This window comes from Lissotriton vulgaris, chromosome 1_1 (genome assembly GCF_964263255.1).
Source record: "Lissotriton vulgaris chromosome 1_1, aLisVul1.2, whole genome shotgun sequence".
NCBI lineage: Eukaryota > Metazoa > Chordata > Amphibia > Caudata > Salamandridae > Lissotriton > Lissotriton vulgaris.
In genome coordinates, this window is record NC_141685.1 from 281229452 (window position 1) to 281245678 (window position 16227).

Genomic DNA, 16227 nt, shown 5'->3' on the forward strand with positions numbered 1-16227 from the left:
GTCAGTTAGGTAAGTACCCATGTCACTAGTGTCACTGTTTCTTCAACGAGTGGGCCCAGGGCCCACTACTTTACACTCTGCAAGTCTGTTTTGTTTAACTTTAAGCTTGTTGTAATCATTTATTTATGCCTGGAGAGACAACTTCTCACAAAGCATTCTATTGAGCAGCAAATCTAGAATGGAGGGTACATGGACTACAAAAAATCCAGGCTTTCAAAATAAGGTAAAATTGTGCAAGATCGGCAAACAAGGACAAGACTGGCTGTTTTCATTTGTGTTTACAAAATCAACTGGCAACATCTCCCATTTATTAACATAGTTAGCAATATCTACAAAACAAATTTCAATGTGTACCCCGCTTCTTAATGAAAATAATATTTTAACATTTAATAAATGCAATATGACTATTCAGCAATCCATTTCAGTTTAGATAAGAACAAAAGTTTTTATCCACATCTTTCATTAACCATGAATAGGTGGCTCCTCTTTAAGAGGAACCTTCTAGACAAATAGTAAAGAGCTAAATTCTTAACATGTAAAGTTGTAATTTGACGCCGTAGGACTAAGTAACACCTACTTTTATTATGGTCATAATTTATATATTCACTTTGATTAAAATGGGAAGGAGTGAAAGATCTGAGAGTACTAACAGAAGTTAAAATTGACAATTTACCTCAGAAAAATAAAGAAAAGAAGTTGATAGCATTGCACAGAAAATATGCAAATATAAGTACCACGACCACGCCCTGCTTGAGATCTGTCATCAACAAACCAAACACCACTCTGGTGTACATGCTCCAAGGTGTAATGTATGCCGGGTGGGCGTTCCGTCACAAGGAAGCCTCGTAAAAGTGACACAGTAAAATCTACAAAATTTCATGGAGTCACTTTTATGACGCCACTGCGTCACAACGTTGCGCCTGCTTGAAGCAGGTGTAAGAAGTGACTCAGCATGATGGAAATAGGCATTCCTGACCATTGTTGGAGTTGTGTCGTGCTTACGACTTGACTTCAACAATGCATTGCCTTTCCGACAAAGGATGCGTCACACATCTGTCTATCCTTGCGCCACGGTGCATCGCATTGTAAATGCGGCGCATCCATGGTGGCGCAAGGTTAGTTTTTCTGTCACGCAAAGTAACTGTCGCATCTCTGCTAATACGCTGAGATGCGCCAGTTCTTGTAAGTCTGGCCCCTGGTCTTTACATGGAGTAATGAGCAGAAATGCTTTATATCACCTCGTTTTTGATGTTTCTATGTGTGCTGAATTATGCAGCACACATAAAAACAACAAAACGCCATGCATGATTGTTTATGTGCAGAAAGGTATCCCTTTCTACATATAAGCAATCATTCCCCCATAGCAGTCACCTTTGCACTATGTCCAAGGGTGCCTGCATTGGGGCTAGGCAGCTGTAATTTGTGGCAGGGTGTGCAGAAACACAGGGCTGCAGACTATTGTTGTGAATACCTTGGTCGTGCGTTTCCAAAAGTGGCGGAGCGTGGCATTAAACCAAGAATGCTAACGCCGCTCTCAATTTCTTTCCATGTAAATATACCGCTTAATGTTTTAGTCGAGGCGTGAGACGCAAGGCAGGGGGAGAGGAGAATTTTGAGAGGAACTTTAGACAATGAGCTATAAAATGTGGCCAAGCTCTTCAAATTAACGGCCTCATTTATGAGGTTTTGGCGCTTAGGGCAGCGCCGCAAAAAATCTTAATGCGCTGCACTGAGTCAAAAGAAAAGGACCAGCAGAATCAGTAATCTATGAGATAAATGCATTCCTGTCCTTTTCCCTGCGCTGCTGCACAATGGGCTGCCATGTGCTAACGCAAGCACCCTTGCACCATGGTGCAAGGGTGCCTGCATTGCAGGGATGACTGTTTTTGTGCAGGAAGAGATACCTTCCTGCACAAAAACAATTACGAGAGGCGTTTTTCCTCTATGTGTGCTGAAGAATGCAGCACACATAGAAAAAGGAAAAGCGAGAAGAAATTAAGGTATTTCTCCTCTTTGTGTCTCACTTACACCTCCCCTAGGAGGTGTAGCCTTTTGACGTATTCCCAGGTTTATTAATTCTTGTAAGTCAATACCATGGGTGATACGTGGGAACACCCACCATAATGCCCATGGCACGCCTCCTTATTGCAGGGTGAAGCAACACAGCAACTTTAGCTGCGTTGCCCCAGTCCATATCTACTAGGCCATGATAAAATCCACGTAGGGTGGCTTTAAATGACCTTGTAGATATAGCCCTGCAGTGTGAGCCGCCGGACCGTGACCGAAAGTGAATTTCCGGCAGCTAACAGGAGCTTGTAAATATGCCCCTGAGTGTCTTGACCCTCAGTAGACACAAACATTTCAATATATAATGAAACAAGTGTTGTAGAATGCACCATTAATCCAATTTCTGACAGATGTTCTGCTGGACATGTCATTTATCTGCCCCTCCCTAGCAGAATTGTATTCAAACACACACATACAACACAGGCGTCACCAGTCAGGTGACCCTGTCAATACAAGCATTGGTAATGCATCTGTTTGTACTGTGTGATGAATTTAATGCTGTTTTCTTCACTCATCGCTAGGGACAAAGAAAGGACCTCCCTGACAAGTAACACAGGAGTGAAGAGGATGTGGTGCAGTGTCCACAGCTGCTGACTCGAGTACTGGTGATCCCTGTTTGCGTCTCGGCAGCGCAACATCCTATGATTCTGGGCAAATCACTTTCTCCAGATGCTATATATATACTTTTTTAGACGAAAAAGCAGAAAAGAAGGTGACTTTCTGAAAAAAGAGTGGCACCAAAGCAGATGTTAAAAGTATTTTGGCCACGGAAACTGATAAGAGAAGCAGACAAGGAACAAGCCTTTGTAAATGCAGGAAACATGATAAAACCAATAGATTGGAGGAAAAGTAAGTGGCAAGCACAGTAGCCAGGAAAGAGAGGCTAGGGATGAAAGGCCCTTTTTAAGGTTATAATATAAGCAATAGATTTCACAAGCACAGCTGTGCAGGTGGAACCTAAAAAGTACCAGGTGCTCTATCTTGTGGTCAGTTAGATAAGTACCCATGTCACTAGTGTCACTGTTTCTTCAACGAGTGGCCCAGGGCCCACTACTTTACACTCTACAAGTCTGTTTTGTTTAACTTTAAGCTTGTTGTAATCATTTATTTATGCCTGGAGAGACATTTTCTCACAAAGCATTCTATTGAGCAGCAAATCTAGAATGGAAGTTACATGGACTAAAAAAATCCAGGCTTTCAAAATAAGGTAAAATTGTGCAAGATCGGCAAACAAGGACAAGACTGGCTGTTTTCGTTTGTGTTTACAAAATCAACTGGCAACATCTCCCATTTATTAACATAGTTAGCAATATCTACAAAACAAATTTCAATGTATACCGCGCTTCTTAATGAAAGAATATAATAACATTTAATTAATGCAATATGACTATTCAGCAATCCATTTCAGTTTAGATAAGAACAAAAGTTTTTATCCAGATCTTTCATTAACCATGAATAGGTGGCTCCTCTTTAAGAGGAACCTTCTAGACAAATAGTAAAGAGCTAAATTCTTAACATGTAAAGTTGTAATTTGACGCCGTAGGACTAAGTAACACCTACTTTTATTATGGTCATAATTTATATATTCACTTTGATTAAAATGGGAAGGAGTGAAAGATTTGAGAGTACTAACAGAAGTTAAAATTGACAATTTACCTCAGAAAACTAAAGAAAAGAAGTTGATGGCATTGCACAGAAAATATGCAAATATAAGAACTACGACCACGCCCTGCTTGAGATCTGTCATCAACAAACCAAACACCACTCTGGCGTACATGCTCCAAGGTGTAATGTATGCCGGGTGGGCGTTCCGTCGTAAGGAAGCCTCGTAAAAGTGACACAGTAAAATCTACAAAATTTCACTGAGTCTCTTTTATGACACAACTGCGTCACAACATTGCGCCTGCTTGAAGCAGGTGTAAGGAGTGACGCAGCATGATGGGAATAGTCAATCCTGACCATTGCTGGAGTTGTGTCGTGCTTACGACTATACTCCAACAATGCATTGCCTTTCCGACAAAGGATGTGTCACACATCTGTCTATCATTGCGCCACGGTGCACCGCATGGTAAATGCGGCGCATCCATGGTGGCGCAAGGCTAGTTTTTCTGTCACGCAAAGTAGCTGTTGCATCTCTGCTAATACGCAGAGATGCGCCAGTTCTTGTAAGTCTGGCCCCTGGTCTTTACATGGAGTAATGAGCAGAAATGCTTTACATCACCTCGTTTTATGATGCTTCTATGTGTGCTGAATTATGCAGCACATATAAAAACAACAAAACGCCATGCATGATTGTTTATGTGCAGAAAGGTATCCCTTTCTACACATAAGCAATCATTCCCCCATAGCAGTCACCTTTGCACTATGTCCAAGGGTGCCTGCATTGGGGCTAGGCAGCTGTAATTTGTGGCAGGGTGTGCGGAAACACAGGGCTGCAGAGTATTGTTGCAAATACCTTGGTCGTGCATTTCCAAAAGTGGCGGAGCGTGGCATTAAACGAAGAATGCTAACGCCGCTCTCAATTTCTTTCCATGTAAATATACCGCTTAATGTTTTAGTGGAGGCGCGAGACGCAAGGCAGGGGGAGAGGAGAATTTTGAGAGGAACTTTAGACAATGAGCTATAAAATGTGGCCAAGCTCTTCAAATTAACGGCCTCATTTATGAGGTTTTGGCGCTTAGGGCAGCGCCGCAAAAAGTCTTAATGCGCTGCCCTGAGTCAAAAGAAAAGGACCAGCAGAATCAGTAATCTATGAGATAAATGCATTCCTGTCCTTTTCCCTGCGCTGCCGCACAATGGGCTGCCATGTGCTAACGCAAGCACCCTTGCACCATGGTGCAAGGGTGCCTGCATTGCAGGGATGACTGTTTTTGTGCAGGAAGAGACACCTTCCTGCACAAAAACAATTACGAGAGGCGTTTTTCCTCTATGTGTGCTGAAGAATGCAGCACACATAGAAAAAGGAAAAGCGAGAAGAAATTAAGGTATTTCTCCTCTTTGTGTCTCACTTACACCTCCCCTAGGAGGTGTAGCCTTTTGACGTATTCCCAGGTTTATTAATTCTTGTAAGTCAATACCATGGGTGATACGTGGGAACACCCACCATAATGCCCATGGCACGCCTCCTTATTGCAGGGTGAAGCAACACAGCAACTTTAGCTGCGTTGCCCCAGTCCATATCTACTAGGCCATGATAAAATCCACGTAGGGTGGCTTTAAATGACCTTGTAGATATAGCCCTGCAGTGTGAGCCGCCGGACCGTGACCGAAAGTGAATTTCCGGCAGCTAACAGGAGCTTGTAAATATGCCCCTGAGTGTCTTGACCCTCAGTAGACACAAACATTTCAATATATAATGAAACAAGTGTTGTAGAATGCACCATTAATCCAATTTCTGACAGATGTTCTGCTGGACATGTCATTTATCTGCCCCTCCCTAGCAGAATTGTATTCAAACACACACATACAACACAGGCGTCACCAGTCAGGTGACCCTGTCAATACAAGCATTGGTAATGCATCTGTTTGTACTGTGTGATGAATTTAATGCTGTTTTCTTCACTCATCGCTAGGGACAAAGAAAGGACCTCCCTGACAAGTAACACAGGAGTGAAGAGGATGTGGTGCAGTGTCCACAGCTGCTGACTCGAGTGCTGGTGATCCCTGTTTGCGTCTCGGCAGCGCAACATCCTATGATTCTGGGCAAATCACTTTCTCCAGATGCTATATATATACTTTTTTAGACGAAAAAGCAGAAAAGAAGGTGACTTTCTGAAAAAAGAGTGGCACCAAAGCAGATGTTAAAAGTATTTTGGCCACGGAAACTGATAAGAGAAGCAGACAAGGAACAAGCCTTTGTAAATGCAGGAAACATGATAAAACCAATAGATTGGAGGAAAAGTAAGTGGCAAGCACAGTAGCCAGGAAAGAGAGGCTAGGGATGAAAGGCCCTTTTTAAGGTTATAATATAAATAATAGATTTCACAAGCACAGCTGTGCAGGTGGAACCTAAAAAGTACCAGGTGCTCTATCTTGTGGTCAGTTAGATAAGTACCCATGTCACTAGTGTCACTGTTTCTTCAACGAGTGGCCCAGGGCCCACTACTTTACACTCTACAAGTCTGTTTTGTTTAACTTTAAGCTTGTTGTAATCATTTATTTATGCCTGGAGAGACATTTTCTCACAAAGCATTCTATTGAGCAGCAAATCTAGAATGGAAGTTACATGGACTAAAAAAATCCAGGCTTTCAAAATAAGGTAAAATTGTGCAAGATCGGCAAACAAGGACAAGACTGGCTGTTTTCGTTTGTGTAAACAAAATCAACTGGCAACATCCCCCATTTATTAACATAGTTAGCAATATCTACAAAACAAATTTCAATGTATACCGCGCTTCTTAATGAAAGAATATAATAACATTTAATTAATGCAATATGACTATTCAGCAATCCATTTCAGTTTAGATAAGAACAAAAGTTTTTATCCAGATCTTTCATTAACCATGAATAGGTGGCTCCTCTTTAAGAGGAACCTTCTAGACAAATAGTAAAGAGCTAAATTCTTAACATGTAAAGTTGTAATTTGACGCCGTAGGACTAAGTAACACCTACTTTTATTATGGTCATAATTTATATATTCACTTTGATTAAAATGGGAAGGAGTGAAAGATTTGAGAGTACTAACAGAAGTTAAAATTGACAATTTACCTCAGAAAACTAAAGAAAAGAAGTTGATGGCATTGCACAGAAAATATGCAAATATAAGAACTACGACCACGCCCTGCTTGAGATCTGTCATCAACAAACCAAACACCACTCTGGCGTACATGCTCCAAGGTGTAATGTATGCCGGGTGGGCGTTCCGTCGTAAGGAAGCCTCGTAAAAGTGACACAGTAAAATCTACAAAATTTCACTGAGTCTCTTTTATGACACAACTGCGTCACAACATTGCGCCTGCTTGAAGCAGGTGTAAGGAGTGACGCAGCATGATGGGAATAGTCAATCCTGACCATTGCTGGAGTTGTGTCGTGCTTACGACTTTACTCCAACAATGCATTGCCTTTCCGACAAAGGATGTGTCACACATCTGTCTATCATTGCGCCACGGTGCACCGCATGGTAAATGCGGCGCATCCATGGTGGCGCAAGGCTAGTTTTTCTGTCACGCAAAGTAGCTGTTGCATCTCTGCTAATACGCAGAGATGCGCCAGTTCTTGTAAGTCTGGCCCCTGGTCTTTACATGGAGTAATGAGCAGAAATGCTTTACATCACCTCGTTTTATGATGCTTCTATGTGTGCTGAATTATGCAGCACATATAAAAACAACAAAACGCCATGCATGATTGTTTATGTGCAGAAAGGTATCCCTTTCTACACATAAGCAATCATTCCCCCATAGCAGTCACCTTTGCACTATGTCCAAGGGTGCCTGCATTGGGGCTAGGCAGCTGTAATTTGTGGCAGGGTGTGCGGAAACACAGGGCTGCAGAGTATTGTTGCAAATACCTTGGTCGTGCATTTCCAAAAGTGGCGGAGCGTGGCATTAAACGAAGAATGCTAACGCCGCTCTCAATTTCTTTCCATGTAAATATACCGCTTAATGTTTTAGTGGAGGCGCGAGACGCAAGGCAGGGGGAGAGGAGAATTTTGAGAGGAACTTTAGACAATGAGCTATAAAATGTGGCCAAGGTCTTCAAATTATTGGCCTCATTTATGAGGTTTTGGCGCTTAGGGCAGCGCCGCAAAAAGTCTTAATGCGCTGCCCTGAGTCAAAAGAAAAGGACCAGAAGAATCAGTTTTCTATGAGATAAGTGCATTCCTGTCCTTTTCCCCGTGCTGCCGCACAATGGGCTGCCATGTGCTAACGCAAGCACCTTGCACCAAGGTGCAAGGGAGCCTGCATTGCAGGGATGACTGTTTTTGTGCAGGAAGAGACACCTTCCTGCACAAAAATAATTACGAGAGACGTTTTTCCTCTATGTGTGCTGCAGAATGCAGCACACATAGAAAAAGGAAAAGCGAGAAGAAATGAAGGTATTTCTCCTCTTTGCGTCTCACTTACACCTCCCCTGGGAGGTGTAGCCTTTTGACGTATTCCCAGGTTTATTAATTCTTGTAAGTCAATACCATGGGTGATACGTGGGAACACCCACCATAATGTCCATGGCACGCCTCCTTATTGCAGGGTGAAGCAACACAGCAACTTTAGCTGCATTGCCTCAGTCCATATCTACAAGGCCATGATAAAATCCACGTAGGGTGGCTTTAAATGACCTTGTAGATATGGCCCTGCAGTGTGAGCCGCCGGACCGTGACCGAAAGTGAATTTCAGGCAGCTAACAGGAGCTTGTAAATATGCCCCTGAGTGTCTTGACCCTCAGTAGACACAGACATTTCAATATATAATGAAACAAGTGTTGTAGAATGCACCATTAATCCAATTTCTGACAGATGTTCTGCTGGACATGTCATTTATTTGCCCCTCCCTAGCAGAATTGTCTTCAAACACACACATATACAACACAGGCATCACTAGTTAGGTGACCCTGTCAATACAAGCATTGGTAATGCATCTGTTTGGACTGTGTGATGAATTTAATGCTGTTTTCTTCACTCATCGCTAGGGACAAAGAAAGGACCTCCCTGACAAGTAACACGGGAGTGGAGAGGATGTGGTGCAGTGGCCAGAGCTGCTGACTCGAGAGCTGGTGATCCCTGTTTGCGTCTCGGCAGCGCAACATCCTATGATTCTGGGCAAATCACTTTCTCCAGATGCTATATATATGTTCCAAGCCGAAAAAGCAGAAATGAGGGTGACTTTCTGAAAAAAGAGTGGCACCAAAGCAGATGTTAAAAGTATTTTGGCCACGGAAACTGATAAGAGAAGCAGACAAGAAACAAGCCTTTGTAAATGCAAGAAACATGATAAAACCAATAGATTGGAGGAAAAGTAAGTGGCAAGCACAGAAGCCAGGAAAGAGAGGCTACGGATGAAAGGCCCTTTTTAAGGTTATAATATAAACAATAGATTTCACAAGCACAGCTGTGCAGGTGGAACCTAAAAAGTACCAGGTGCTCTAAGTTGTGGTCAGTTAGGTAAGTACTCATGTCACTAGTGTCACTGTTTCTTCAACGAGTGGGCCCGTGGCCCACTACTTTACACTCTGCAAGTCTGTTTTGTTTAACTTTAAGCTTGTTGTAATCATTTATTGATGCCTGGAGAGACAACTTCTCACAAAGCATTCTATTGAGCAACAAACCTAGAATGGAAGTTACATGGACTAAAAAAATCCAGGCTTTCAAAATAAGGTAAAATTGTGCAATTTCGGCAAACAAGGACGAGACTGGCTGTTTTCGTTGTTGTTTACAAAATCAACTGGCAACAGCTCCCATTTATTAACATAGTTAGCAATATCTACAAAACAAATTTCAATGTATACCCCGCTTCTTAATGAAAAGAATATAATAACATTTAATTAATGCAATATGACTATTCAGCAATCCATTTCAGTTTAGATAAGAACAAAAGTTTTTATCCAGATCTTTCATTAACCATGAATAGGTGGCTCCTCTTTAAGAGGAACCTTCTAGACAAATAGTAAAGAGCTAAATTCTTAACATGTAAAGTTGTAATTTGACGCCGTAGGACTAAGTAACACCTACTTTTATTATGGTCATAATTTATATATTCACTTTGATTAAAATGGGAAGGAGTGAAAGATCTGAGAGTACTAACAGAAGTTAAAATTGACAATTTAACACAGAAAAATAAAGAAAAAAAGTTGATGGCATTGCACAGAAAATATGCAAAAATAAGTACTACGACCACGCCCTGCTTGAGATCTGTCATCAACAAACCAAACACCACTCTGGCGTACATGCACCAAGGTGTAATGTATGCCGGGTGGGCGTTCCGTCGCAAGGAAGCCTCGTAAAAGTGACACTGTAAAATCTACACAATTTCACGGAGTCACTTTTATGACGCCACTGCGTCACAACGTTGCACCTGCTTGAAGCAGGTGTAAGGAGTGACGCAGCATGATGGGAATAGGCATTCCTGACCATTGCTGGAGTTGTGTCGTGCTTACGACTTGACTCCAACAATGCATTGCCTTTCCGACATTGTAAATGCGGCGCATCTGTGGTGGCGCAAGGTTCGTTTTTCTGTCACACAAAGTATCTGGCTCATCTCTGCTAATATACAGAGATGCGCCAGTTCTTGTAAGTCTGGCCCCTGGTCTTTACATGGAGTAATAAGCAGAAATGCTTTATATCACCTCGTTTTTGATGTTTCTATGTGTGCTGTTTTATGCAGCACATATAAAAACAACAAAACGCCATGCATGATTGTTTAGGTGCAGAAAGGTATCCCTTTCTGCACATAAGCAATCATTCCCCCATAGCAGTCACCTTTGCACTATGTCCAAGGGTGCCTGCGTTGGGGCTAGGCAGCTGTAATTTGTGGCAGGGCAGGCGGAAACACAGGGCTGCAGAGTATTGTTGCAAATACCTTGGTCGTGCGTTTCCAAAAGTGCCAGAGCGCGGTATTAAACCAAGAATTCTAACGCCGCTCTCAATTTCTATCCATGTAAATATACCTCTTAATGTTTTAGTTGAGGTGCCGGGTTTTTAGAGACCCGGTGGTTCCAGGGGACCACACCCGAAGACCTCTGGGTTCTCCCTGTTCTGGACTACAGAAACACAGAGTCTTCTAGCTGAAGTCAGAGATCGAGGTTTATTGGTTGCAACCAAGTAACATGTGTCCTAGAATTACAATAGCACGGGCTGTAAGTTCTCAGGAGACTGTTCGTTTTTACAGAACCAGCCTTCTCCTTATATACAGAAATAACAGCTGCTGGCAAGAATTCTTGAGTTTATGATATGGTTATACACATATTTCTACAATAATACAAAGAGCGAAGTCATGCTGGTCCGCACATATTTTGGATGTCCGGATCGTGATGGATTATCCCGCCAGGCCCAGAATTCCCATCAGATATCGATGAAACACCAATAAGGTCCGGCACCCTCCCGTCGGAAAACTGGTCATAAACAAGAATCATGGGCAGGTGAATGTGTATGGAAAACATGGTCTGTATGTAGTGAATGGTTTATGGCGTGTTGTGCTTTGATGATATCTTACTCGGCCACTGGGCGAGGAGCTGCCCAAACAGGTTTGGCTGGAGGCGGTGGAGTCAGTTTGGCCAGGTCATGGGGAAGTCAGCTAAGGTGGACGTGTCCTTTCAGATCAAGCTCGGCCTCAATCAATTGACTTATATGAGGGCAAGTCATAAGATGGATGCCGTTCACAAAATGGAGTCCGAGGGTTCGGAACGGAAATCATGATTTAAGGGTGTTAGCATTGCTCAATCATGACGCAAATGCAAACGATATTTTGTGACACAAGTGTTGGACCTTGGTACCGGTATTACAGCAGGGTGCAGAATTTCAGAACCACAGACCCTCCTTTTGCCCTCATATTAGGCAATGACTCATGCTAATCTGAATCCAAATCTGCATTAATGAATTCATGGAGATGCTTGTAGCATCATTCTGTTGCTCAATTCGTCCCTTGATACAAGCTTCCTGACACATGAAGTAGCGCAGAGGCCACATATTGCAGGAGCGCACTGTACAAACAGGAAGAACATAAACAGAACGGCCAGGATCATCCCAATGAAGATCAGAGTTTTCCATCCCCAGGCAGAGATCAGTTCCCACAGCCACCCTAACAAGGACCAATCCCCTTTCTCCACGTGAAGGGAATCAGAGATTTTGTGTAATTTGGAGATGGCCTGGTACACTGTCGGAGCATTGTCAGGGATGAAAATGCAGCAACTAGATTGGATCACTCTACATACACCACCACGGTCTGCAAGTATGACATCTAGGGCAACCCTGTTCTGAAGGGTCATAAGTCGATCCGACTGAAGCTCAGATGTCAAGTTGCTAAGGGCACCGGCCGTTTCAGTCACCCCCTTTTCTGAATCGTTTCAGTCACGGCGGACTCAACTATCCTCGTCAATTGTCGAATGTTCCTGCTGTTCACCATAGGCCCCCAAAATGGCAGAAACCCCTTTGCGAAGTCCCCAAACTCTTGACCCGCAGTGTCGTCTTGACTCACGACACCCCTAGCTGTCCTTGTCCGATGATAATCTGCCCCGGCCGTGTAGGTGGGTGGCAGCAGAAACGAGATAAAGCATGTGCCCGAGAAGTCAGGGGGCAACCATGTATAGGCTTTGTCGTGGCAGACGAAATAGGTGCCTCTAGCCGCCAAGAATGGAGGGGAAGTTCGGGAGGCAAACACATATGTTTCCGTGCATACGCTCTTCCCTAACTGAGCTTTGGGATCCCTACCGATACCTTGCAGACATGTGACCTCGGTGGGGCACTATCCAGACTGGGGAGGATTTCTTTGTGTTCTGGCTTTTATTCAAAGAGATCCCGTATTTAGTTACATTCCAACGGCTGTAGGGAGTGAGTTCATCTTTAGGAATCGTTTGATACGTGTCAACATCCCTACTCATATTTCTTATTCCTACCACTAGTGTCTTGTTGCTGGAATCGCTCTCTGTGGAACGGGGCGGGTATGGTTCTAGGGCGAACAGGAACATGGTCTGGAAAGCCCACAGAGAACCATAATAACTGAATGGCAGGATGAAGTATGGAATGCCCTTATCTGTCGTGTGCGGCATGAGTCCACAGATCCAACAATTCGATGTGTTCATTACAGACTGGTGCTGGTGTAGGAGCTGGATGAAGGAGTTATTTACGAACTCTAGTCTTCTGGCAGACTCGTGTTCAGGAAGAGGGTGAAAGGAGTATAAAGAAACAGTTGGAGGAGGTGTGGGCTGAGTGTTGTTTACAAAGGTGACTCGAAATGTGGATAAAGTATAACCAATCAAGAACATCGTTATGCTACATATCATCAAAATACATGTTATCAGGAATTTCCTTCTTGCCATCACAATGCACATTTTCTCGTTAAAGTTCAGGTGTCTAGCAGGTCTCTCTACCCTCGGAAACTCCATCCTCTGGTTGCTGCCACGGTGGGAGGTTGCTTCTGCCAAGATGTGCGCTCTGTCCGGTCCGGGGTAATTCCCTCAGACCGACCAGAACCGTTGACCTAGGCGTCCCCGGCTGCACTCCTCAGACTTCAACCGCGGCCCTAGCAGCAGAACCGGATGGCGGTTCGAAAATCAAAAATGAGCTAGTTCCCTGGGCGAGAGAGCTGTAAAATCAAAAATAGTTCAAGGGAAAAGGGAAAATCGTACTGATTTGATTATGTCAGTTCCTTGGTCTTGACCTCAGATTATATTGTTCTTTCCCAGGTACGGTGTGATCTTCAAACAATGTTTCAGGTTCTGTAATGTCCAACTGCATTGACGGTGGCACAGATCCTTGCAAAATACAATCACTCTCTTTGTCGGTCCCAGTTCCTTTTAATCGTGCATCGCTGAAGGGGACAAAGCGAGGTATGAACTCTGTCTCGGAATCAGCGACTCCTTGCCGGACCCACGGGTCATATGGAAGAGGCAGCGGGGCCCTTTTGCAATGGGCGCCGTGCACCCAGTGTTTCTTTCCGTGGACACGTACTGCAGAGCGGGTAGATAGCAAGACCTGGAAAGGTCCGGTCCAGCGAGGCTCCTCGTTCTTTGTTCGCCTGAAGTTCCGAACTAGGATCCAGGAGCCAGGTTCGATGGTGTGGCCTGGATCGTCAGACGCCGGTGGAGAGGAGCTGTGGACCTGTTGATGTAAAGCATGTAGTTTAGTTGTCAATTCGTGCAAATAGTCAGACAGTGCTGGGTACTCTATTTCACTCAATCTCTTGGGTCTGGGCACACCCCAGATGTTAGCTGGGCGGCCAAACACAATTTTGTGTGGGCTAAGTCCCAATCTGGAATGGACAATCATTCTGGTACACAGGAGTGCTAAAGGCAGGGCGTCTGGCCACTTGAGACCTGTGCTGGCTTGGATCTTGGCCAATTTCAATTTTAACGTGCCATTATAGCACTCTACCAATCCTGCCGATTGGGGGTGGTTTGCAGCGTGGAATTTCTGGTGGATGCCTAGACACTCACACACTCTCTTCATCACTCGTCCCACGAATTCACTTCCATTATCACTCCAGACAATCCTAGGCATGCCAAATCCAGGGAAGAATTCTTTGACAAGGGCTTTTGCAGTTGACAATGCAGTGTTGTCCTTAAAGGGGTACGCTTCTACCCACCTGGAGAAGGCGCAAACGACAACAAGCACATATTTTAGGTTATTGCACCTCTCCATGTGAATGAAATCGAGCTGCAAGACCTCGAACAGGTACTTTGGAGGCGCAAAATGACCAACTGGGGTTGGGGTTCCCTTACCGGGATTGTGCTTCAAACACACCATACAGTTTCTGACCAGATTCTCTGCACATTTTGGGATACCACTATTCTGCCATACTGGGGCCAACAGTTTACATATTCCTTTCACACTGATGTGCGCCATTCCATGGGCCATTGTCATCACTGCGAGCACATAGGCGTTAGGTAACATCCATCGCTGGTGTTCTGACAGGTCGACCTAACAACCATTTGCATCTAATCTACCCTTGCTTTCTCTCCATTCATTCACCTCTTTCTCGGTAGCATCCGCTTGTATAGATTTTACGCTTTCGATGGTGTCCTCACACATACCCACATCAGGGGTCCATCTAGCAGGACCTACAACATACATCCGACTCATTGTGTTCCTCGCAGTCTCTTTCGCGACCTCATCGGCAAATGCATTCCCTCGACCAACATCATCTTGAATCTTTCTGTGTGCACTGCATTTCACAATTGCAACTTGTAGGGGCAAGGTCAGTGACTCGAGAAGGTCGTGTACTAGCTGGCCGTGTTGAATTTTTGCACCATGTGACGTCAGGAACCCACAATCACGCCACAATCTTCCAAAACTGTGGGCTACGCCAAAGGCGTACTGGCTATCAGTATACACATTCACTCGTTTTCCTTTCGCCAACATACACGCTCTTGTGAGTGCGACTAACTCTGCTGCTTGCACGGAATTGTGGGGGATGCGAGCTGTCTCTACAATCGTGTGTAATGTTGTCACAGCATAGGCTGCAGTCGTATCACCATTTGGCAACTTGAAGCATGAACCATCAACCCATAAGTTATCATTACATTCAGGAAGGGGAGTGTCCTGCAAGTCTACTCTCCCTTTTGTCTCTTCCTCTGTCCTAAAGCAGCAATCATGTTTTTCAACCTCATCTGTCTCTGTCGGAATAGGTAATAACGTGGCGGGTTGAGTGTATCACACCTCTTTATGTGTATGTGACTCGCTAACAGTGTCAGCTCATAGTTGGACAGTCGAGCGCTAGTTAAATGCTGTGTTTTCGTTCTGTTTAGTAAAATGTCTACTGCATGTGGGACCATAACGATCAGAGTATTATTCATGACTAACCCAGCAGACTGTCGAATACAGACAGCTGCTGCAGCAGTGGCCCTCAAGCAACTTGGTAATGCCTTAGCTACAGGATCTAGAGTCGCAGAGAAATACGCACATGGGCGTTGTTTGTCCCCAAAGTGTTGCGTCAAGACTGATAATGCGCAACCTTCCTTCTCATGGACATATAATGTAAAAGGCTTGCTGTAGTCGGGGTTGCCCAATACAGGAGCCGAACATAATGCCTCACGCAACTCATGGAAACTTGTCTGACAGTCTTCAGACCAAGGCAAAGGATTGGGTGTGTCTTTACGCATTAATGTCAGCAAAGGTTTGGCTAATAGTGAGAAGTTTGGTATCCATTGTCTACAGTACGATGTAATGCCCAAGAAAGCACGCACTTCTCTTTGTGTCCTTGGGACACTCAGTTCTGCAATTGCCTGTATTCTTTCTGGGGTCAGTCTCCTTCCCTCCTTCGATAAGATGTGACCTAAGTAGGTTACTTCTTGTCGACAAAATTGTAATTTGGAAAGCGAGACTTTGTGCTTCATGTCACATAAATGATGTAATACTGACAATGTCGTTTGTTTGCAAATTTCTTCAGTGTCTGCAGCGATCAGCAGATCGTCCACATATTGAATTAAAGTTTCACCATCCTGCAGAACAATCGTGTCTAGTTGTGTTTTCAGAGCCTGACTAAATATTGATGGACTTTCGCAGTAGCCCTGAGG

General features: G+C 44.0%; 4 pseudogenes; all 4 read right to left on the reverse strand.

Annotated features, from left to right (window-relative positions):
- Window positions 1-475: 475 nt before the first annotated feature.
- LOC147747002 (U7 small nuclear RNA) lies at window positions 476-530 on the reverse strand (annotated as a pseudogene).
- Window positions 531-3525: 2995 nt separating this feature from the next.
- LOC147747003 (U7 small nuclear RNA) lies at window positions 3526-3580 on the reverse strand (annotated as a pseudogene).
- Window positions 3581-6576: 2996 nt separating this feature from the next.
- On the reverse strand, window positions 6577-6631 carry LOC147747004 (U7 small nuclear RNA; annotated as a pseudogene).
- A 2997-nt stretch (window positions 6632-9628) lies between these two features.
- Window positions 9629-9683, reverse strand: LOC147747005 (U7 small nuclear RNA; annotated as a pseudogene).
- Between the last annotated feature and the right edge of the window lie 6544 nt (window positions 9684-16227).